Source organism: Ovis aries, chromosome 1 (genome assembly GCF_016772045.2).
Source record: "Ovis aries strain OAR_USU_Benz2616 breed Rambouillet chromosome 1, ARS-UI_Ramb_v3.0, whole genome shotgun sequence".
In the NCBI taxonomy this organism is placed as follows: Eukaryota; Metazoa; Chordata; class Mammalia; order Artiodactyla; family Bovidae; genus Ovis; species Ovis aries.
In genome coordinates this window covers 165,078,628-165,102,733 of record NC_056054.1, presented here as the reverse complement: position 1 = coordinate 165,102,733, position 24,106 = coordinate 165,078,628, and the positions used below count along the sequence as shown (strand labels likewise).

The 24,106-nt window shown below is 38.1% G+C and overlaps 2 protein-coding genes across 6 annotated transcripts in view; one reads left to right on the top strand and one right to left on the bottom strand.

Moving 5' to 3' along the window:
- FILIP1L (filamin A interacting protein 1 like) overlaps positions 1-24,106 on the top strand; it is a 388,439-nt gene that overhangs the window by 233,261 nt on the left and 131,072 nt on the right. The window lies entirely within an intron of this gene.
- CMSS1 (cms1 ribosomal small subunit homolog) overlaps positions 1-24,106 on the bottom strand; it is a 394,573-nt gene that overhangs the window by 311,619 nt on the left and 58,848 nt on the right. Inside the window, exon 2 of one of the 3 annotated variants that reach the window (XM_060416610.1) lies at positions 11,565-21,086. The exons of the other annotated variants lie outside the window; for them this stretch is intronic. The gene's annotated coding sequence lies outside the window, so the exon portion shown is untranslated. The remainder of the gene's footprint in view (positions 1-11,564; positions 21,087-24,106) is intronic. 3 annotated transcript variants of the gene reach the window in all.

Sequence of the window (24,106 nt, the reverse complement as noted above, 5' to 3'; positions counted from 1 at the left end):
ACCTGTTAGGCATATTCTGCCCAGAGTTCAACAAAGATAAAAATCACTTGTCTGAGAGTGGAGTTATACAAATTATTTAAGCAAAAAGACTGAGCTTTGCTTGACGATTAAGCTTTAGAATACACACCGCTGATATTTAAGCAGCGTAACTGTGTAGGCTCATTGTCAGTGCAAATCACAGGTCTTCACGTGTGGCAAGCTTTCCCAAAGAACATCTGGCTAATAGCCAAGCAAAAGTACATAATTTAAAACATTCAATCAGTTTCATTCTGAGGCATTTTTGTTTAGTGTTTAATAGCTTCTCCAGGGACAGGAAAATTACAAAAGCGAATTGTTTTGACATGAGCTAAAATGAGTCATCGCTCGTCACTACATTTTTGAGGATTTGGCATTAACCTTCTGAGACGATAAACCATAAACATTTGAAATAAATATCAATTTTCCTAAACAGTTTAGTAAAGTCAGTCTACTCTTCTCACTGCAACAATAGCTATAACCTTAAGGGAAAGCACAATCCTTTTCCCACTTACAGCAATTTTGTTTTTTTCCAAATGTTTCCTGAACATTTTCAATGGCCATGACTAAAGCAATAGGAAAGCTTAATTGATTTTTTAAAAATAACAAGTTAAAAGAATAACATATACAGTGTAATCCCTGGGTAACTTTCAAATTCATTGTTATCTAGTATTTCCACTGTATCCATGCAGAGGAAGGAATCCTTAACAAGACACCATGCAAACAGGCTTGAGTTTCAACTTCCGCATGCCTCAAGGTCCCTGCTTACCTCCATGCCCTACCCCCTCAGACATGCTCTCGAGTCCAAACAAATTTCATTTTCCTTTAGATCAATGGACCTAAAACTTTGCTAGATATCAGAATCACTAGAGGAGCTTTAAAAAATCCCAGTGTTCATGGCACACCAGTTAAGTTAGAATCCCTAACTCTGAAGTATCAACAGTGCTGAAAGCTCTCCAAGTAATTCCAGTGCGTAGCCCCGTTTGAGTATCAGTGCTTTTAAACTTGCATGGGAGAGCAGAAAGAGGCAGAGTTAGGCAATGATCAATACCTTTGGTACTTAATGACTGTTAGGATGAACATTAAATCAAGAAAAAAAATGTTGCACTAAATAACTGTAATGAAACTATCACTTATTTACAACAGAGTTAAGTGCATAGATTCCACAGCCAAACTTTCTGGGCTGAATTTTGGTTATTTTAATCTCTCAGACTCTGTTTCTTTACCTATTCAATGAGGATAATACTAGTACTCACCTTATCAGTTGCTATAAAGATTCAATGAATTAATCTACATAAATGTAACATGTTTAGAACAGTATTTTACACAGAATAAGTACTAGATATATTTTAGTTGTTATTAATATTCTTATTATAATCTATGTACATATATATGAGAGTTGAATAATCTCTCCTAAACCTAAAAGAGTTGAATGGATTTCATTTCCAGAATTTATTCATTGTGAATTTTAAAATTTTAAGAATGACATCACTAATGTTTATGATATGTTCAATTTAACATAACAGTATGTATAATATTTTCAGTTGTAATTAATCCTTTAATTTTAATAAACATTTTATTTATATTTATTTCATCCTAAAATACTGTCAAGGGCTTCCCCAACGGTTCTGCAGTAAAGAGTCAGATTGTATGCCAAGCAGGAGATGCAGATTTGATTCCTGCATCGAGAAGATCCCCTGGAGGAGGAAATGGTAACCCACTCCACTATTCTTGCCTGAAAAATCCCATGGACAGAGGAGCCTGGCAGGCTACAGGCCATGGGGTTGCAAAAGAGTCGGATACAACTTAGAGACTAAACAACAAATTACTGTCACGTTGATTCTGACCTTAGAATTAGAAGGGTTTCAAAGATCCAAAACAACCAGAACACCACAGATGGCATCTTAGGAATGTATAATAAGAGCTAAATAGATGAATGGGGAAAAAAAAAAAAGGAAGTGAAAGCGTCAGTCACTCAGTGGTATCTGATTCTTTGTGACCCCTATGGACTCCAGCCCACCAGGTTCCTCTGCCCATGGAATTCTCCAGGCAAGAAAACTGGTATGGGTAGCCATTCCCTTTTCCAGGGGATCTTCCCCACCTAGGGATTGAACCCGGGTCTCTTGCATGCCGGCAGATACTTTACTGTCTGAGCCACCAGGGAAGCACAACTAGCTGAATACTTACTGTTTAGGTGCTATTCTAACCATTTACAAGCCGTAATTCATTTAATACTCAACAACCCTATGAGGAAGGTACTCTTTCTGTCTTCATTTTATAGAAGAAGAAACAGATGCACAAAGAGGTTACAAAATCAATAAATGAAGAGCTTAAGATCAAATGCAGGGAGTCTGATTTCAGAGCCTTGCTTATCATCCTTGAGATGTTAACGTGCACTGAGGAAAAATGCCCTAAAGGTGAACTATGGTGGAGTCATAGTCAAGATGGAAGTGGAAATCCAAAATGTACATCATAAGAATTTTAAAAACAGTGCACCTTCTCTGTTATTCCTCCCACTTTATCTTAGAAATATTTTGTTAAAGAATGCAAGAGAGGATAAGAAGTTGCTAGAAAAAAAGTAACAACAGTAATCACAACAGCTACCACATAGATTTCACAAAAACCTAAAACCTTTATATTCAATAACTTTTAATTATTTTAGTTATATAGTCAATATAATTTACTGAGAACTTCTTTGTAGACACAATTATTTGGAGTATTTCTTAATATGGTCTTAAAATACATGTTTTTAATGCCCATTAAAGTTAAAAGGATATATCACAGTAAGAAACCACTAAAACACCTGCAAAATGTAATAACTTGGTATCAGAAGCCAGCAATCTGCTTTGAAAAACCATAACCAATGTTCAGTTCAAAATAAAATTGAACAGACTTCTTACATGATATAAAAAAAAAACATCAATGAACACCAGAAACTACTTTCTTTAAAAGGGTTTTTTTGGATGAAAAGAAATGAGTTTTTAGTTGAGGCCTCTAAATAAATGCACACATAAAATTTTCATCTAATATAACCAAAACATATCTATTGTAGCTGTCTCTAAGGCCCTAAATAAAAAGGAGTGTTCACACTTTTTGTTTACATATATATTCAGCCTTCTTCAGGTGATGTGAAACACCAAGAGAAATCCAAAGTGTATTAATATTAGTAATCATCTAATAAAGAATATTAATGTAGATTGGATTTCTCTTGGTATTTCAAATAACAGAATAGTTTGAAATGAATACTTAAACTTATATAGTATACACTCCGTGTTTGTGGAATACACCTCATTTAACTGTACCTTATTCTGACATTCTTGTGTGATATTCCAAGTCATATTAAAATAAACGAAACTACTAGGACGATGTGAAAAATGCATGCATGTGTTTATGTGTGGGTGTGCATGTTAAAAGTTGATGTGTAAGACATCTGTCACTAGCGAAGAAAGCTTTTGTTTAACTGAAATTTCTAGGTTTCTATTTTTAAAGGAAGTGAGTTTGAAAAGGATGAGATTGGACATAAAGAATCAGAGCAAATGTGGTCCCTGGGCATTGTGTAATTCCATATAAAACAATTTACTTGAGACATCTTCCATTCTATATGCCTATGAAATGACATACCTCTAAAAATAATGCTATCTACAATACAGAAATACAGCCTTTGTCTAACAACCTTTTAAAAATGAAATGAAATATGAAACAAAATATGAAATATGAAAATATGAAACAAAAATAATAATGTATCACATCTAAACTCTCAAATAAGCAACCAAGACTTCTTTTGAATGTTTCCTTCTGTTCTGAGAATCTGATAAATTAGATTAAGTCTATTTAGACATACATATTAATGACTATTCAAGGTATAAAAAAAATCCACTGTTAGAACAATAAATACAACATTAGTATGAGGACTCCAAATTGGAATCAGGATATCTTTTATTAATATTCTTACTTATGGTGATTAAACAACAAGGAAAACTTCATTTAGTCATAAGCATTACATACTTCTCTGGTGCCTTGTTTTGCCACGCACACTTTAGCAGAAAGCTTTGACACAATTCAGGGATGTCTCTTACAGAATTCCTCTATAATCTCCATCACTCATTCTAGACATCCCCTTCTAGAAAAGGTAAAATAAGAGAAAGTGATCTGACTGGAATATATGAAACTAAATAGAACCAGTTCAAAACCTCACAGCTTCCCATTAGTCTTAGAAACAAAACTTTGGTTTTCTACTTTCACTGTTGTACAATAGATTTCTCCTCAAATGTATATTACCTCAGTATTCCACCAAAAGGTATCCATTATCTTGACAATAATGGATTAATAAATCTTCAGAGAATATAAACGATCAAAGATCAAAAAAAGTACTAGTACAGAAAATTCAAAATTTGGTGTTGGGCTGCTTGCTGCTGCTGCTGCTAAACTGCTTCAGTTGTGTCCGACTCTGTGCAGCCCCATAGACGGCAGCCTACCAGGCTCCCCCGTCCCTGGCATTCTCCAGGCAAGATCACTGGAGTGGGTTGCCATTTCCTTCAAATGAACACAAATCAGTTGAGATACAGAAAGCTAAACTTTCAGGTGCCCCCACATACTTGTTTCATTTTGAACTGTACTTATTGCCAAAGCTATAGAACAGTGGTCAGCAACCTGTCTTTTGTAAAGGAACAGCTAAGAAGTGTTTTAAGCTTTGTAGGCCAGATGGTCTTCTTTCCACTATTCAATTCTGCTGTTATACCAGGAAAGCAGCCAGTAATATGTAAACAGATGGGTGTGGTTATCTTCCAGTCAAGCTTTACGGATATTAAAATCTGAATTCCATATAATGTTTGCATTTGCATATTACCAAATATTATTCTTATTTTGGAATATTATTATTTTCCAATTATTTAAAAATAGAAAAACCATTCTTAACTTGATACCAAAACTGATAATGGGCAAGCTATAATGCGTAGTCATGTCTTCTCTCTGCCATGCCCTACTTTCTTATACATGTAAATGTATAAAGAAATTTCTGACTACAAACAAAACACTTTGTTTATATTAGCTTCTTAGGCATCCATTTTTAAAGCATGAGACGAGAAATAAAAAAATATATGCCACTGATACCAATCATAATAAAGCAGGATACTTGGAGAGAAGGTACAGAATAACTGGGTTCTGCAGCACTGACACATTTACAGATATATACATATTAGTAAGTTCTTTGTTCATCTTAGTATTATTCATTGTCAAGGCCCAAATCAATAATAACACCAACGGCTTTTTCCCCAGAATCTGAACAACTGAAGTTAAGCCTTATTAAAAAATTAATTAAATTTTAGACACATAAAAGTTAGTAATATCTTTTGCCATAATCATTTCTATGCAAACAAAACAAAACAAAAAATTGTGCTGAGAAACAAATTATGCTTCTCTCTAGTGCGTGTGTGCTCAGTCATGGCCAACTCTTTGCAACCCCATGGGCTGTAGCCCACCAGGCTTCTCTGTCCATTGGATTCTCCGGGCAAGAATACTGGAGTGGGTGGCCATTTCCTCCTACAGGGTTCTCTCTCTAGTATTTATCTCTAATATAACAATAGATTTCTTTTTAATGTTGAGAAAATTATTTTTTTCAAAGTAAGTTATTGTGTTTTTGGTTTGTTAGAAGGTAAATATTGATTAATTCACAGTTTGTGAAATCAAAACAACAAACACTTTCCCTTTAAGGTAACTTGTGAAATCTCAAACTACTGAGCAAAGATTTAGTTGCTATGGCAACAAATAAATCCTAAACACTGTCACTGCAGAATTATCATTTAAAAGAAGAGGATGCCTGAAGACAGTAATTTGGGGCCCATTCTTCTATTCTCAGGCCTTCAAAATGACTGTTTCAAAGTGCTTTCCCACACTTCATTTTTGGTATTTTAATAAAATATCTTCTTTCCTCATTAAATTCTGTCTTTCCCCTCTGGGAACCTTTCTCACAATACCTCTGTATGGAATGAGAAGGTTTAAGGTGACTGCCATTCATGAGAAAAAAGACACCACCACCAAAAATCCTAGAAAACCTATATACTCCATACACAGAAATGATGTTCTAATGGGGCATGCAGACTTTTTAAAGCAAAACAGTCCCTCAATGGAAGAGCACACCAATTGTGCAGCTAACATTAGTGCTGCAGCCCATGGGGTGGCAAACAGTTGGACATGAGTGAGCGACTGAAGCGAACTGAACGTTAGTGCAACAAATTTTCCCTTACCTTCCTATTGCCATATGCCTGTCATTTTCTCCCTATAGTTTCCACTCACTGTTTCAAACATATGTTGCCACTTATTTGCCAGGAGAGTAATCTCTGAACTACCCGCTTTATGTATGATGAAATGGCAGACGGAATGGAGCCAGAGACGGCACCATTAGTAGTTATTCACACTTCTGTTTTCTCTTAGCTTCCTTTTCTCTAAAGTTTATTCCTCATATGTTAAGAGGGATGTGTAATCATAAAGACATCCGTGACTCATACTGTAGCATATGGAAACACAGCAATTCCCTGTGGAAGCAAATGGTTTTCTCTTCCACAGAGCTGCATGCCTCCGCTACAGAAAGCCTATCTTTACAGCTTAGAGCCTGACAAACACTGGCGAGAGGCTTCTTTGTCAAACCTCACCGACTATCAACATTCTTTTCTTTTCCGGTAATCACTGCTAGAGTTTACCCAACATTTAACCTCAGTCTTTTAATAAGGCACCTGCTTCATGGGTTCAGGTTGCTAGGTGATCAATTGCCCTGAGTCAAGAGAAGAAAATACCATGGAGATTAGTTAAGAAAAAGGGGTTTTCCAGTAAAGATGAAGGGAATTTATGGAGATAAAGTGGGGAAGTCTGGTGTTAGAGTACAGTAAAAAGAAATGAATGCTATTTCAGTCTGTATTGATTATCCTCTTCTGGCTTACTGAAACCAGTCTATAGGCCAAGAAACACTGCCATGGATTAATAGTTATGTTACTGTTGAGCTAAGTTCCTTGAACTATATATCCGGCAAACCCTACCAGGAACTTGGCCTCTTGTGAAAAAGTGGTGAAAAAATAAGCTCTTGTCAATAAGCAGAAAGGAAATATAGTACCTTGAAGAAGCCACAAAATACTACCACTATTCATATGTGAATACTATACAAAAAAGATCTTCAAAACCCAAATAATCATGATGGTGTGATCACTCACCTAGAGCCAGACATCCTGGAATGTGAAGTCAAGTGGGCCTTAGGAAGCATCACTACGAACAAAGCTAGTGGAGGGGATGGAATTCCAGTTGAGCTATTTCAAATCCTAAAAGATGATGCTGTGAAAGTGCTGCACTCAATATGTCAGCAAATTTGGAAAACTCAGCAGTGGCCACTGGAAAAGGTCAGTTTTCATTCTAATCCCAAAGAAAGGCAATGCCAAAGAATGCTCAAACTACCACACAATTGCACTCATCTCACACACTACTAAAGTAATGCTCAAAATTCTCCAAGCCAGCCTTCAGCAATACGTGAACCATGAACTTCCACATGTTCAAGCTGGTTTTAGAAAAGGCAGAGGAACCAGAGATCAAGTTGCCAACATCCACTGGATCATCGGAAAAGCAAGAGAGTTCCAGAAAAACATCTATTTCTGCTTTATTGACTATGCCAAAGCCTTTGACTGTGTGGATCCCAATAAACTGTGGAAAATTCTGAAAGAGATGGGAATAGCAGACCACCTGACCTACCTCTTGAGACACCTGTATGCAGGTCAGGAAGCAACAGTTAGAACTGGACATGAAACAACAAAAAACCTATCTCATTCCAAATTGGGAAAGGAGAACGTCAAGGCTGTATATTGTCATCCTGCTTATTTAACTTCTATGCAGAGTACATCATGAAAAATGCTGGACTGGAAGAAGCACAAGCTGGAATCACGATTGTTGGGAGAAATATCAATAACCTCAGATACGCAGATGACACCACCCTTATGGCAGAAAGTGAACAAGAACTAAAGAGCCTCTTGATGAAAGTTAAAGAGAGTGAAGAAGCTGGCTTAAAGCTCAACATTCAGAAAACGAAGATCTGGTCCCATCACTTCATGGGAAATAGATGGGGAAACAGTGGAAACAGTGGCTGACTTTATATTTTGGGGCTCCAAATCACTGCAGATGGTAATTGCAGCCATGAAATTAAAAGACGCTTACTCCTTGGAAGAAAAGTTATGACTAACCTAGATAGCATATTCAAAAGCAGAGACGTTACTTTGCCAACAAAGGTCCGTCTAGTCAAGGCTATGGTTTTTCCAGTGGTCATGTACGGATGTGAGAGTTGGACTATAAAGAAAGCTGAGCACCGAAGAACTGATGCTTTTGAACTGTGGTGTTGGAGGAAACTCTTGAGAGTCTCTTGGACTGCAAGGAGATCAAACCAGTCCATTCTAAAGGATATCAGTCCTGGGTGTTCACTGGAAGGACTGATGTTGAAGCTGAAACTCCAGTACTTTGGCCACCTAATGCGAAGAGCTGACTCATTTGAAAAGACCCTGATGCTGAAAGATTGAGGGCAGGAGGAGAAGGGGACAACAGAGGATGAGATGGTTGGACGGGATCACCGACTCAATGGCAAGAGTTTGGGTAAACTCCAGAAGCTGGTGATGGACAGGGAGGCCTGGTGTGCTGTGGTTCATGGGGTCACAAAGAGTCAGATACGACTGAGCAACTGAACTGAACTGAACTGATTCATAAGTGATGGGATACGGTAAAACATAAAAAACAGTCCTGCTGAGGGACAGCCCACTAAATCTATGAAGCTAACTGCAAAGCTAGTTGAATTATGATTCATTCTTTAAAGGGGTATGTTTTCAGCTTTTCCAGTCATGAACATGGGTGACTTCAAGTTGCTTAAAAGAACATGTTGTCATCCTTGAACCTGTGAGAGCTAAGAATAAAATATACTAAGCTTAACCCTCCAGGCCACATAAAATACATACCAGCATTCTCTGGGTTATGAACACCTGACTTGTTAACATTCCTTCTATATAAAAAGCCAATCTACATTCGGCTCAAAAGGATGATACCTGGAGAGCAAGAGCACTTCCAGAGCTATTTCATATTCCTCAGGCTAGTTGCCCAGGGGCTGCCATGGACATGGCAGGGAGGTGTTCACCTAGAATACAAAGTGGGATCCTGGAATGCATTTACTAATAAGCATCATGTTCTATGTAAAATATTGGCTCCCAGCTAGTTCACAGAAAGCTGGCTGACCCAAAATATAGTTTAAATTTCTATACATTTGCAAGAATATTATTCTCTATTACGTGCTACAATAATTACATTATATGTAACTCTTGTGAGCTATGATATGACTGTGCTACAATATTACCATACTGCCGAGGGCAGAGTTCCTCACGCTGGCCCCCGGCATCATACTATCACACTATCCGAAATACAGGTTTTCAGCTTCATTATGGGTTTAGTAAATCTCCCTGTGCTAACCTGGGAACCAATTCTCTACTTTGTAACTTAATAACATTGCTTCTGTGGGAAAGATATTTGAAATGAACCTTTCAAATAATCTTTTTGCAACATGGGGCAATTCTTACATATTGAAGAAGATGAACATATTCACTTGTCTTCTTGCTATAAGAATCCAAGTTGTCCTAAGTGAAGTCGCTCAGTCGTGTCCGATTCTTTGCGACCACATGGACTGTAGCCTACCAGGCTCCTCCCTCTATGGGATTCTCCAGGCAAGAATACTGGAGTGGGTTGCCATTTCCTTCTCCAGGGGATCTTCCCAACCCAGGGATCAAACCCGGGTCTCCTGCATTCCAAGCAGAGGCTTTAACCTCTGAGCCACCAGGGAAGCCCATATATAAATTCTTCATTATCCCAGGTTTCTTCCATGAGCAAAAGAAACCATAAGCAACATAGACTTTAAAAGCATAAAAAACAAACAAACAAAAAAAGCAAGAAATGGTTATTTGTGGAAAGAAGAGAGCAGCACATGAGCACACAAGAGTAATGTGGATAGTAACTCTGCCCTCCAGCCTCCTTGGGCCAGATTTGGTACCAGACCAGCTCCTCCTTAGAGGCTGCACATTTCACGTGTCCACAACAGAGGAGCAAAGTGGGTGGAACTTTACCTCAACTCCTCAGTGCCACCTTGTCTCACACCTTCCCAGAAGCCTAACTTCTTCATCTGCACGTGAAGGCACTTTTGGTATGTACCCTGTGTAATTCACTTAGCTTTTAACCAGTCTCTCTTCTTCCATATGAATACCTCCCTAACCAACTCCCAGCTGTAAATTCCCTGAAGCAAGGAATCAGTCTTATTTTCCACCATATAGCACAAAACTTTGGCTATAAAAGCACAGAGGAAAGGACCCTATTACATCCTGGTTGCATGTTAAATGGCTTTCTTCCCCTCAGATTTGCGTCATTTAACCTAAGAAAGTGAAAGTGAAGTCGCTCAGTTGTGCCCGACCCTTAGTGACCCCATGGACTGCAGCCCACCAGGCTCCTCCATCCATGGGATTTTCCAGGCAAGAGTACTGGAGTGGGGTGCCATTGCCTTCTCCAGAATAAAAATATATCAAATTGTGCTGTACACATTAAATGCTTATGTTAGGAAAGAGGGACGTCGCAAATAAATACCTCAGTTTCCATCATGACAAAAATGGGGAGAAGGGAGCAAATTAAACCAAAATCAAGCATAAGAAAGAAAATAATAAAAACAAGCAGAGATCAACAAAACAGAAAAAAGAAAAACCATAGAGAAGAGCTAAAGAAACTAAAAGCTGATTTTTCAGGTAATTACTAAAACTGATGAACCACTGCTGCTGCTGCTGCTGCTAAGTCGCTTCAGTCATGTCTGACTCTGTGCGACCCCATAGATGGCAGCCCACCAGGCTCCCCCGTCCCTGGGATTCTCCACGCAAGAACACTGGAGTGGGTTGCCATTTCCTTCTCCTAGGTAGGTACTTAATAAATGAAAGCTGAATGTCTACTCACCCAGCTACAATAAAAAGAAAACTGTAAAGAAACTGATAGAAACATTTGTGGATTCAGGAAAGAGGTAATCAGATTTTTTACCTTCAAAATGCCTTTGGTGTTGGTGGTAAAATCTAACTATAAAATATCTACATATTCTATGATGGATGTTGGTAAACAAAAATTGCTCTCAGTAGCATGGAACTCTACTTCTATTTTATAGTGATAAGTATAAAGTAATTATCTATAACACATAAAGAGGTGTGGAGATTCTACAAAAATGGACAAGATTTTTGTGCTTACCATTCAGAAATACCTAGGCTCTAAAAATATTGTTACTGAAGACGGAGATACTTGAAAGCAGAAGGATGTGTCCTGGGTGTCCCAGATTCCCTCACAGGAACACCTTGAAGGGACAGACACAGAGCCTGCTGCATTCATCCAAACAAGGCATCACCGCCCCAGTCCGAAGTCACCACCACACACCTCATCCACTCGGTCTTCTCTGGGAATGGCCCGTAGAAGACTGGCAAAGGCCACAGAACGTGAAGACCTGACCTGGGACAAGGACTACAAACCTGTTCATCCAACTGTTGAAGACTTCAAATCATTCCTTCTTGAAAATCATCTTCAGAATCTCATTCCCTCAGTTCTTAAGCTGAGGACTGCTGCTGCTGCTAAGTTGCTTCAGTTGTGTCTGACTCTGTGCGACCCTATAGACGGCAGCCCACCAGGCTCCTCCGTCCCTGGGATTCTCCAGGCAAGAGCACTGGAGTGGGTTGCCATTTCCTTCTCCAATACATGAAAGCGAAAAGTGAAAGTGAAGTCGCTCAGTCATGTCTGACCCTCAGCAACGTCATGGACTGCAGCCTTCCAGGCTCCTCCGTCCATGGGATTTTCCAGGCAAGAGTACTGGAGTGGGGTGCCATGAGGACAAGCACCTGCAATACAGTGATAAGGAAAACATATGCACACACAAACAGCTACTCTAACAAACACCTGCACACACATGCAGGCACTCTCATCTAACTAAAGATACACAAACAGAAATAGTAGTTTCTGTGATATTTAAAACAAATTTAGTCACCATATCATATCAAAAAGAGCAATGATCTAGCAACAAAATATGGTAACATCCCAACAAATAGTCTTTGGCAAATGATTTTTTATTATTTTTTCCAACTAGACAGTTCAGGCTTTATCAAAATCAGAAAACACTGTCAGAACCCTCAATAACACTTCTATCCATTGAAACTCTTCAATTTCATTTCTTCTGTTTCTATTCCAATACTAGTTTTCATTTTTAAGGGTAAAAGAATGATAGTGAATTAAGAGCAAGGGAAAATCTGGGGAGATAGGAAATAAGGAAGCTTATCATATGAACTTTTTCTAAATCAGAAGTATAGTGGGGCACACAAAGAACAAAAGCTGGCTTTTGCTTGGAGAGCACTGTTTGAATGCTGTGACAGAGAACCCAAGCTGGCTTTTGCTTGGAGAACATTGTTTGAATGCTGCGACAGAGAACCCAACCTGGCTTTTGCTTGGAGAGGACTGTTTGAATGCTGCAAATTTTTTTATGGCACCGTAAGGCACAGAGGACAAAGCCCAGGGTCTTCCCAGCCCCACATAAAGTTGAGATTGCAAAGAGCTAAGCCATCGGTGTAAAGGTGACTAAGAAACAAAACCAACCTTTAGGAATGGTAAGGAAAACTACTTTTCTTAAACTATGGCACTGGGAGGAAGCGAATAGATAAATTCCACTGAGTATTTATAATAACGTTACCCAACACGAGAATTTGCAGTCCAAATTCACACTACCTGGGTGGTCCAGGAACAAAAAATAAAAAGCCTACAGATTCTGGGCTGACAATACCCCTTGGCACCTGGCAAAAATAAACCTAAATCGTCTCTAGAGGAAGACATCTTCAACCCAAGGTTCAAAGAATTGCCACATACAAAAGTCTAAGGTGTTTAAGTTCATATTTTTGAAAGAATCCAAGAACATACTAGGAAATAATGCATAATGATTGAAAGCCAGAGAAATCAGAATCAGAGCTGCTGATATTTAAAGACCTCAGATATTTAAATTATCAAATAGCATATAAAATCTACTTAATATATTAAAAAGGGAAACTGAAATTTCTAGTTAAAAGAGTAACAGACTACAAAAAAATCAGATAGATTAGTGGAAAAAAAGAAAATTTTGGATATGAAAACCATAACTGTAGATCAGCAAAGGGAATTGTCAAGTCAAGTGTCAGTCGCTCATTCATGACCAACTCTGGGTGACCCCATGGACTGTAGCCCACCAGGCTCCTCTGTCCATGGAATTCTCCAGGCAAGAATACTGGAACGGGTAGCCATTCCCTTCTCCAGGGGATCTTCCTGATCCAGGGATTGAATCCCAGTCTCCTGTACTGTGGGCAGATTTTTTACCACATGAGCCACAATAATGAACTGAAAGAAAAATCTGAGGAGATAACAAAATTCAGCCTGAAGAGCTAAAGAGATGGAACAAGTGAAAGAATAGTTAAGGGATATGAAGATTAGAGTAAGATAGTCTAATATGTGTCTAAGTTTTAAAAGGTAAGGAGACAAAAAGTTATTCAGAAGTCATATTTGACGAGTTAACACTGAGAACTTCCTAGAAGTCAGGAAAGACACCGATTCATGCATACAGGAGTCTTAATGAAGCCCAGAAAGTATAAGATTAAGAAATCTATACTTAAGTATATCATATGGTAGAATAACAAAAGACAAAGGAAAAATCACAAAACCAGTCAGAGACAAAAGGAGTAACAATCAGACTGATGACTAACTTTTCAACAGTAACATGGGAGTCAGTGGAATAATACTTCCAATGTCCCGACAGAAATAGTATCAACCTAGAAGTCTATTTGCTGTAAAAATCTTCCTAAGAACAAGGGCAAAATAAAGACATGTTCAAATAAATAAAAAGACAGAGTCTGAAAAAAGCACACTTCCATTACAGAAACTTCAAAATATATATTTAGGTTGAAGAAAAGAATTCCCAGATGAAGTATGGAATAAAAGAAGGGATGATGAGCGAAGGAAGTGGTACACATGTTGGTAAATCTAAACCAATGCTGACTAAAAGAGCAAAAATAGATGATGATGGTATCTTATAGAATTTTAAAAAAGAACTGTTTAAAAGATATTTCAGCAATAATATTAAAATTGGGAAGGTATGCTTAAAAGTGTTCTGAAGTCCTTAAAATCTCTGGTGGGATTAAAATAGTGATTAGCTTTAGACTCTGATAATTTAACTTGCGAGGCAGAATGTATAGGCATAGAATAGAAACAGTGTATAACTCCGAGTAGAGAGGGCGAAAATGAATAAAAATAAAATCCAAAGAAGCGAAGAAATGAGACAAAACAACCGCAGAAAAAGTGGTAAAAAACAGAACCATCAAATAAGATGACAAAAGTAAATCCAAATACATCAATAATCACTGTAACAGACTAAATACATTAAAAGACAAAGACTGTCAGGCTGGATTAAAACAATTCTAACAATAATAATTCCCAACTATACGGACAAAGAGACATTATCAGGCAACCACTAATCAAAAGAAAGGTTATACAGCTATATTAATATAAAGGGACTTTATTTAGGTGGAAAGCATCTATAAAGAGTAAGTATATAATGTGAAGAACTTCCATTTCCTAGGAATAGTTTGATGGTCAGTGGCACTGGACAAAAAAAGTAACATAGAGAGCCTTTGGGAAGTAGATTTTCATTCCTGACCTAAAAAGTTGAATTTCATTATTCTTCATTTTCTCTTATAGTTGTGAGTGAGCATACATAAAAGCCAGAATGTGTACTTACACAGTGTGTGTGTTTTAGGGCCAGGGGTAAGAGGTTGTAAGCAATGAGGAGGGAAGAAGACATCTGTTCCACAAGGTTTCAGCAAACAACAGCCATAGATAGAGGATGGATGGTTGGATAGAGTCTGCTTTTAACCAAAAGTTGTTCAGCACATATCAGAGATGAAGCAAGACCTAAGCCATTTTCATGTTTTGAACCTACTGATATATTAAACGACCCTGTATGCAAGACAGGGAAAGAGACACAGATGTGTATAACGGACTTTTGGACTCAGAGGGAGAGGGAGAGGGTGGGATGATTTGGGAGAATGACATTCTAACATGTATACTATCATGTGAATTGAATCGCCAGTCTATGTCTGACGTAGGATGCAGCATGCTTGGGGCTGGTGCATGGGGATGACCCAGAAAGATGTTATGGGGAGGGAGGTGGGAGGGGGGTTCATGTTTGGGAATGCATGTAAGAATTAAAGATTTTAAAATTTAAAAAATAAAAAACTAAAAATAAAAAAAATAAAAAAAAAATAAAATAAAAAAAATAAAGTTAAAATGACTTTAAAAAAAATAAAAATAAAAAATAAAAATAAAAAAAACAAAAAAAAATAAAAAAAATAAAAAGAGGAAATGAAGAAAAGCCAATATAAGTTTATGAATGCATGCTAATTTAAAATACTTGCATTTAGGAAAGAACTTTTAATTTTTATAATGAAAGGTCAGGTAATGAAATATACCTGAGCTATTCACAGGATTTATTTGAAAATTAATTTATAGCACACTCTTAAGTGGCATTAAGTAGCATGAGACAAAGAAGTAATCTTATGATAAACGTATCACTTTTGTCAATCTTATCAGAGTAGATCAGCATTTGCAGATAAACCTCAGAGTCCAAATTTGAGGTCACTCAAAGTCAACACCAGTGACTCCAGATTCCCAGTGTGAGTAAGTGAATTGGAACATGGATATTCTGGCATCACTAGGGCAGGAGCCATTCATGGTAACTGAAAATTGATTCTATGTGTTTCAAAATTCAACTGGATCAGTTTTCATCAGAATTTATTATATTTAAAAAGAAATCAGCTCTATTTTGAGTTATGTTTTACCAAGAGACAAGTGCTAGGAGGAAACTCTGTCCCTGCAGTTTTTACTCCTCAAGTTCTCAGGCTGTCAGTGCTATCATGACAGACTTTTCCCTACTTGCATGATTAAATACAATCCCATGGGGGAATCTTCCCTACTGAATAATATTTGTGATCAAGGAAATTAAAGAAACTTGATTAAATGTAATAAAGAATAGCTTCTGGATCAAGACTTAATCAGTATCATGTTGAGTTAAAAGTACGAGGCCAAAATCTATTACTGCAAATAGGATCCCATAACATCCTGCACACACATGTGCCTTCACAGATGTGAAATAAATGGCACATAAAATGATGCAAAAGCTGAGAGTCAATGAGTGGGAACAGTGTGTACATGATCATCACCTCTTTCTCTTTCTCCTGCTGGATCCAAAGCACTTCTTTCCAGCCATTTCCTCATTCAGCAGGCTTTGGAATGCTCACCCTGTGCAGGGTATTGTGCCGGTCCTCATACAGAATCTCAGAGAGTGGAAAGCAGGTTTGAGACATCAAGGTAGAGGGCTGGGCAGAGTAATCACCACATATGAGGCTCTCAATAAATGACAGCAGTTCCTTGCCATTCCCTTCCCACTCCTTAAATCTTCTTTGAACTATGAAACTTAAGTCAGAGAGATTTTAAGAATATATTTGATAAGATTTTTAAACCTATGTTATAATCTCAAAAGATAAAAAACTTACAGATTCAGAAGCTGGCAATAAATGAAAACAGTTTAAAACACAGTATGGTAGGATTTTTAAGTGATCCTTTCAATGTGATTTGTATTACTGTTACTGTTGTTTTAATGCTTTAATGCCAAAAATAACTGGAGAGGGAGAGAAGACAGGAAGGAAGAAAGAGAAGAGGAATGGGGGGAACGAAAAGACAGAAGAAACTGTACAAGCTGAAATACTTCTGAGTTCTGCAGCAGAAAAGTGTGGTGCACACACAGGCCTGAACTGTGCCCTCTCTGCATGTCCCTGAACAGGCTACTGCACAGTTGAGTTTCAGTTATACAAACTACAAGATGAGGGAAGCTGAGCAGATGATCTCCAAGATTCATTCTCACTCTACTACCCCATGAAGCAACAGTGAAAGTGTCAGTTGCTCAGTCCTGTCCAACTCTTTGCAACCATGATCTGTAGCCCACCAGGCTCCTCTGTCCACAGAATTCTCCAAGCAAGAATACTGGAGATCTTCTCCAGATCTTCTCCCTTCTCCAGGTCTTCCTGAGCTAGGTATTGAACCTGGGTCTCCTGCATTACAGGTGAATTCTTTACCTTCTGAGCCATCAGGGAAGCCCCTGCTACCCTACAGTGCAAGCCTAATGAACTAGATGGCATATAAGAGAGATACCAAGTTCCATGACTCCAGGCTTAGTACTGTTTGCCCCAAGACCAAATTCTACTACAAGACACTGAGTGTGATATCAGAGGTTGCTGAGGTCAGTCTGCAGTTCAAATCCTGGTGCCACTCTTCACTAGCTTTGGATCTTATACAAGTTACTTCACCTCCCTGTTTGTTCCTCGGTTATTTAACTCACAGAGTCATTATGTGGACAAAGCTGCTATTATATGTAAAGCATACAGTTCATGGCATCCATTAAATAATGTGTTACATATAATTGTTATTAAACAAAGATATAAACAAAACCAACACAGGATAGAAGTGATTAACCCAGATTATCACAGGAGCAGTGCATGATGAAAATACTTAAGTGTGAGGTTGTTCATTAGGAGGCTGGTGATCAGGAAGCTCAATGACACAGTAGTTTGATGCAGGTTGTCTTAGACAATTATCTTAAAATGCTTAGATAATTTAGGTACACACGCAAAGTCTGTAAGTCTATGAAGGGGAAGATGATCCTAATACACAGAAGTAAATTGCTCATCTTGAGCTCCAAACCATAGAGACAAGACGTGAAAGGACTCATATCAAACAGGCACAGCTGACAACTGAGGACAAACTGTCTTCAAATACTTAAAAAACTGTCATGTCAAAGCAATGCATGTATTTAACACAGCTCCATGGGAAGATCAGGAATGTCAGTGGAAGTTGGAAAAAGCCAGTTTTTAGATTGGAATGGAGTGGACTTGTTGAGGAAGTAACAAATCGCTGGGGCTATTCAGCTCTAGTGACAACTGAACTGTGTATGCACCAATTCCTGGGAAGAAGGTTGAGATTCTCACTTGAGAGAGATTCCAATTTAAGGGTGAACACAGAACTTTTTATCTCCCTCCCAAACCTGTATTTTATGATGCAGATTGGATGCCTAGTGACATAAGTTATAAAAGGATTTCTCATGTACAGAATAAACAATTGGCAAGTATGTAAGACAATGTTGTTATATGATAACGCAGTATTAATATTCAAAGTTCAGATATTTATGCCCACAGTTGTCAACCCATTACCAAATTGGTGGCTTGGGTTGATTACCAGTATTATACAGATCTTTAATTTAAAAGAAATTCAACAAACTATTGCATTTTTAATCCATAAAGTAAATAACTTGCTCATTAATGTTCCATAAATTAGTATAAACCATGGTAGATTATACTAATATTACAATAACTAGGATTTCAGATACATTCTTTTTGACAGTTCTAATCACATCATTTAGTTAGTCACTTTTGATTTTTCATGTTTCCCAACAGAAGCATGCAGACCCATAAAACACAGTGGGTGGATCACCAGTTTATTGTTTGACCTTGGGGCAAGTCCTTTAACCTCTCTGAGCTCCAATTATCTCATCTACCTAAAAAGGGAGAACAAAGAGTGGAAATAAGCAGAGTAGATGTTTCCTGAGGTCTTTTACACTATGAAATATGATTTTATGAAATAATCATCCTTCCTAATAAAACTCAAAGCACATCCCTCATTTCTTAATTTGTCTGTCATTTTATTCCAATCAAGATATCTTATCTTTAGCCATAAGGCAGGGAAGTAAAGCATTTAGTCTATACCACTGCCACTGACTGCTCCATGAGATAGTTTTATTCTATCCCTTGGGGGTTTGGAAGTAGTTGCCTCATTGAGGGAAAGAATTTAACAACCAGAAGCCACCTTCACAACAAGCAATAATCAACTGTAAATAATGGACAAAGCAGAATCAGGGACAGGAGGGAAGATCATAAAATGTCTCCTTCATAAAAATAACCTTAGAATGAGCCATTTTACTCTTATTTCCTCTTTATTTCGTAAGTGCTTTATTTCCTTAGGCCTTCACAGACCCATTTCAATGAATTTACGTGATTAAAAGTTTATCCTCATGCATTGTTATATTTGACTTTCCAGGGATAAAAGAAAACATAAATTCAACTCACCCATCTGTTTTATCCTTAGTTAGTCAACTATTCTAGTAACATCCTGAACTGCTCCAATGAGTTTCAACTAAAAAACCTGTTCAACTGTACTTTGAATCCGTAGGTCTTCCTCCAAAAATACTTAGCCTGAAATCAAGCTTCACAATGATAAAGAAAAATATGTCAGAGAAGTTGCTTTTTAAATGCATTACTTTAAAAAGACATGAAGCATAAACTAGTTTACAAGGTCCCTTTAAAAAAATGGACTGAACAAAGTATTGAGAACAATCTGTACTGGCAAGGGACAAAGAAGATGACCTAATAGGTCTTTTCTGTCTAATTTCTGTGATTCGAGGATTTTATTTTTTTTTACTCTTGCAGTAATACTTGTGAGTGCAACAATTTCTCAAAACTATTATTAGTTACCAAGGAAACATAAAATGTTTACAGGAATAAATAAGCAAAAGGACTGGACCTAAATAACAGGCTTTTCCTGCTTCCCATTTAATAATCTTACGGTGGCATCGTATTATCAATACTTCATTGTCTCCAAGTTATCCTGCTCACCAACTGGCATGCTCACTAGTGTCCTATAGTCAACTCATAGCATCCCACGTAAACCAAGAACAGGAGGTCTCTGAAGCAGGGGAGTCTCCATTAACTATGCACTTCCTTGTTTCACTTATTGAAGATAAAACAATGGTGATGTCAGTGGTTGGCTTTGTGACCCACCATTTCTAGGGAAAATATGTAAATATATGCTTTTAAATGACCCAATATCTATAGAAAAGACAGGAACATAATTTAAAAATATATATAAAAAGGTAAAAAAGTAAGAAGCAATATACAATTATATCCCACAGTATGAAAACAATCATGCTTTACAAATGCTTAGAAAAAGACTAAAAGGAAACACAGTACATGGAATTGTTAATAGCTGGCAGTAATCATGTGGTAGGACTAGTTGTAAAATGTCTTTTTGACTTTTTTGCATTTTCCAAATTATGACATGGGCACTGAACTATTTTAAAATTAATTTTTAAAGCCATAGAATAGCATTCATTTTAATGTGAATAAAGGGCTTCCCATTTCCTAACATTACCACTGATACTGCTGCTATCAGCCCAAGTTAACTCTCAAAGGGATTGGTCCCTTTTTAAAACCAAAGTCAGCTAAAGTATGAATGGCATTCCCAGGTGGCTCCGTGGTAGAGAATCTGCCTCCCAAGCACATGTGGGTTCGATTCCTGGGTGGGAAAGATCCCCTGGAGAAGGAAATGCAACCCACTTCAAAATTTTTGCCTGGAGAATCCCATAGACAGAGGAGCCTGGTGGGCTGCAGTCTACAGGGTTGCAGAGTCAGACAGGACTGAGTGACTAAGCATGTATGCATATGGAGGCCTAGGACAGGAGACTTGGGCTGCAGGTAAAAGTGAGACGACTTACATGTAAATTAAAGTTCACTGCAGCCCATTAACTGATGGTTCACCATCACTTTCAAGCTCTCTGTGCACATGTTAAATGATGTACTGCCTGGGGACGTGGTATATTTCATGTGGGCATTTATGTGTACAGAGTGAAGCAGATACCACCAGGGAACTGAAAGAAGGGTAAAAAGAAAGAGGTACATCAGAAAACTGATTGTCCCTGGCATGGAGAGAAGCTGTTTTTACCCTCAGACTTTCCTTTTGGCTCCATGTTCCACAGCTGTCCACCGTGGTGCTCAGTCCCTTTAGCCTTCCTCCTAAATTGTGGAGCAGCAGAGAAGCCATCAGTACCACATCCATGTCAGGCTTGTCCAATGCTCAGCAGCAAAGCCATGTGGCCAGAAGTCTGCCTGTGAGATGTTAGAATGTTCTGTCAGGAGGAGTGTCTTAGCACCAAAGACTCATGCTCTGGCCAATCCAACGGCAGCCTGATGCAATGGAGGACCACAGCATTCTGCCTCGCCCCATGCCATCCTGCACCTGCCCCCGTTCCCTTCAGCTTCTCATAACAGAACCATGCCCATAATAAAAATTGTTGCTTTTCTTTGCCTATTACAGTGTTTCCACGTAAACTCTCTGAGAGGCAAAGGGGCAAATGTGTCCCATTCAGAGTTAGCATTACCATCCCAGAGCTTACAGCAGAGCTTCACAGAACAGTGTACATCTCCCCTTACCTGATTAAAGAGCCAGCAGGGAAAACTGTGGGCGGTTCTAGAAAAGGTTCAGCTAATTACGAATACCGCTTCTCTGGCACTTATTTGGATGACTAAAAGACTTTACCAATCCCAAGAAGAAACAAAGGCATAGAGACAGGACAAGAAAGAAAGAGCAGTCACTTCACAAAGAGACACTGGCTCTGTTATGTTCAGTAACATGTTAACGGTATTTTTAAACAGTTAAATAATGATGACATTGTGGACATTACTAATAACATTGGTTGCTGTGGTCACTGTAATAACCTCCTGGCAATAGCTTGAACCATGGGAAACTGCTGATACTCAACTGTTTTTGACTACTTAACAAAAGTGACCTCACACAGTTCAATCAAATCAACATATCCTAGTCTCCAGCCTTGTTGCCTACAAATCTTACTTCCACATTAGAAAGCAATTAGCTTAGAAAAATTCCTTTTACCATCTCCAAATGATAACTTAAACTATCGCTGATTTAGATTATAAATCAGCTTACTCACTACTGAAAGGACTTTTATTTGTAGGTATACTTATTTGTACAGAATTCTTGATTATAAAATGAAGAGTCACACAGGAATTGGGCAGTAAAATTTTCCGTGAAAAGGGAAGTAACAACTTGGCCAAGACTGGCACAATGGTCACTTCGCTATTCTTTTCGTAATAAATACATGTGAGAAGCTAAAAGAACAAAAATTGCATCCCAAAGAGAATGCTGATAAGAGGAAAGGAGATAAAAGCCTACTCACTGACATGCGGCAGTGGTGCACAAGGCCAATGGCTGGCTGAAGTGTGCACTGTAAGACCCAGGGTGCCCTGGTGTCAGTTAGATAAAGATGCTCCTTCTTCAAAATGTCCCACTTTCAACTGCTGGAGAACTGTTACAGTATTCTAAGTTTATTAGAACGTGTTGCCAACATCCTCAAGAAAACCATCTTAGTAAATATACAAATCCACAGTGTCTCCAACGTAAACAACACTCCCTGGGGTTATTCAGCACACAGTCAGGGTGGCTTTGGTGTGTAGCCCCTGAAGAGTGTGAGTTTTAGCTTTCCTAAACACTCAGTCTGGAAAATAAAGACACAAACTTCTTAGTTAAATCTGATTATTTCTTTACTAACAACACCTCTGAGAGATTCTGAGTAAATCCCTAAGGGAGGGTAAGACTAAGCCTGTATACATATAAACACTGCTTCAAATTTTTCTTTTCATTACTTTACCAGAAGTATGACTGGTCAAGTAATTTTACCCTTTCAAATGTGTTTTGTCATCTGAAAACTATGGATAAACTACCTCAGAATGTTATGCAGATTGAATGATGGAGTGCATGCAGAGCACTAAACACCGTGACTGGTGTGTGCTACAAGCTCAACCACCAAGAGTCACAAACTGGTTCCTGAAGAGAGTGGTCACATACCATGACCTTCCTTGCAAGGCTGAGTCATGGCTGTGTCAGGGACCAGTGCTTCAAGGAGTAAGAGCATAGGCAAGGAACTTGGGGGTAGGACCACTCATCTTCTTTCCTTTTGCTTCAAGAATCCTAGACAAGTCTTGCAGCCATTTAACTTCTCTAGTCTTTAGTTACTTCAAACAAAGAAAATGAGGAAATAATCCTGACAAATTTCACAGGGAAACTGGGAAGTCAAAAGCATAAATGCAAAGCGGAAGTACAAAAACATAAGAAAGAAATAAAAGGTAGTGTCAAACGTGAGGAAGTCTCTGTATCCATCAGAGGGGAAAGGAGGCAGAACAAGTTACAAAAATGCTAGCTTTGGGTAGAGGTACTTTACCTTACCAGTTTGGAACTGAGATTCAGGAATTTGTGCTTCATGCAGCTTTCGTTAACAGTCATTTTGTCTCATTTGTAACAGTATAAAAATCTCAAAGTATGTTTAATAAGTACAAGGTAAGCAAAGGACACACACACACAAAAGATTTAAATACACTTCATGGGCTTCCCTAGTGGCTCAGATGGTAAAGAATGCAGGAGACGCAGGTTCAACTCCTGGGTCCAGAAGACCCCTGGAGAAGGGAATGGCTACCCACTCCAATATTCTTGCTGGGAGAATCCCATGGACAGACAAGCCTATGGGCTATGTCCATGAGGTCACCAAGAGTCGGACAGGACTGAGTGACTAACATACACACACATACAACATAAGGCAAAGTAACCATTAAAACCAACAAACTAACATCTAAAACATTAACACAAAACTGCAAATCAAATATTAAAGTTTAAGTTCCGCTGAAGTGGTCATTCACTTCTCTTTTTAAAAGAGTGTATACAAAAAGCGGGGCTTAGTTTAATATGCTTCTCAGTAGACAGGTAGAGTGATCTAGAACTGTCAACATGAGCCCACTATTAAAGATGATACACACTTCTTTTGGGGCCCTGCATCTTTTCTCCACACCATTTTCACTAACTATAAATCCTCTGCAACCAGCCTTTCTCCACTCCACACTAAAGAAAAGAAACAGGCAGACTATTTTTATTATTTCTGTTTGACAAAACATATGGAAACAATAATTCCATAGACATGTACATTATAATAGGAAGCAATCCTATTTTAATGTAATTTTAAAAATTAAACAGACTCAAGTTATTTAAACTACTCAGTTTATTTGAAACTCACAAATGAGGCAGCCATGTCTCTAATTTACTTAGCAGATTCATATAGTTG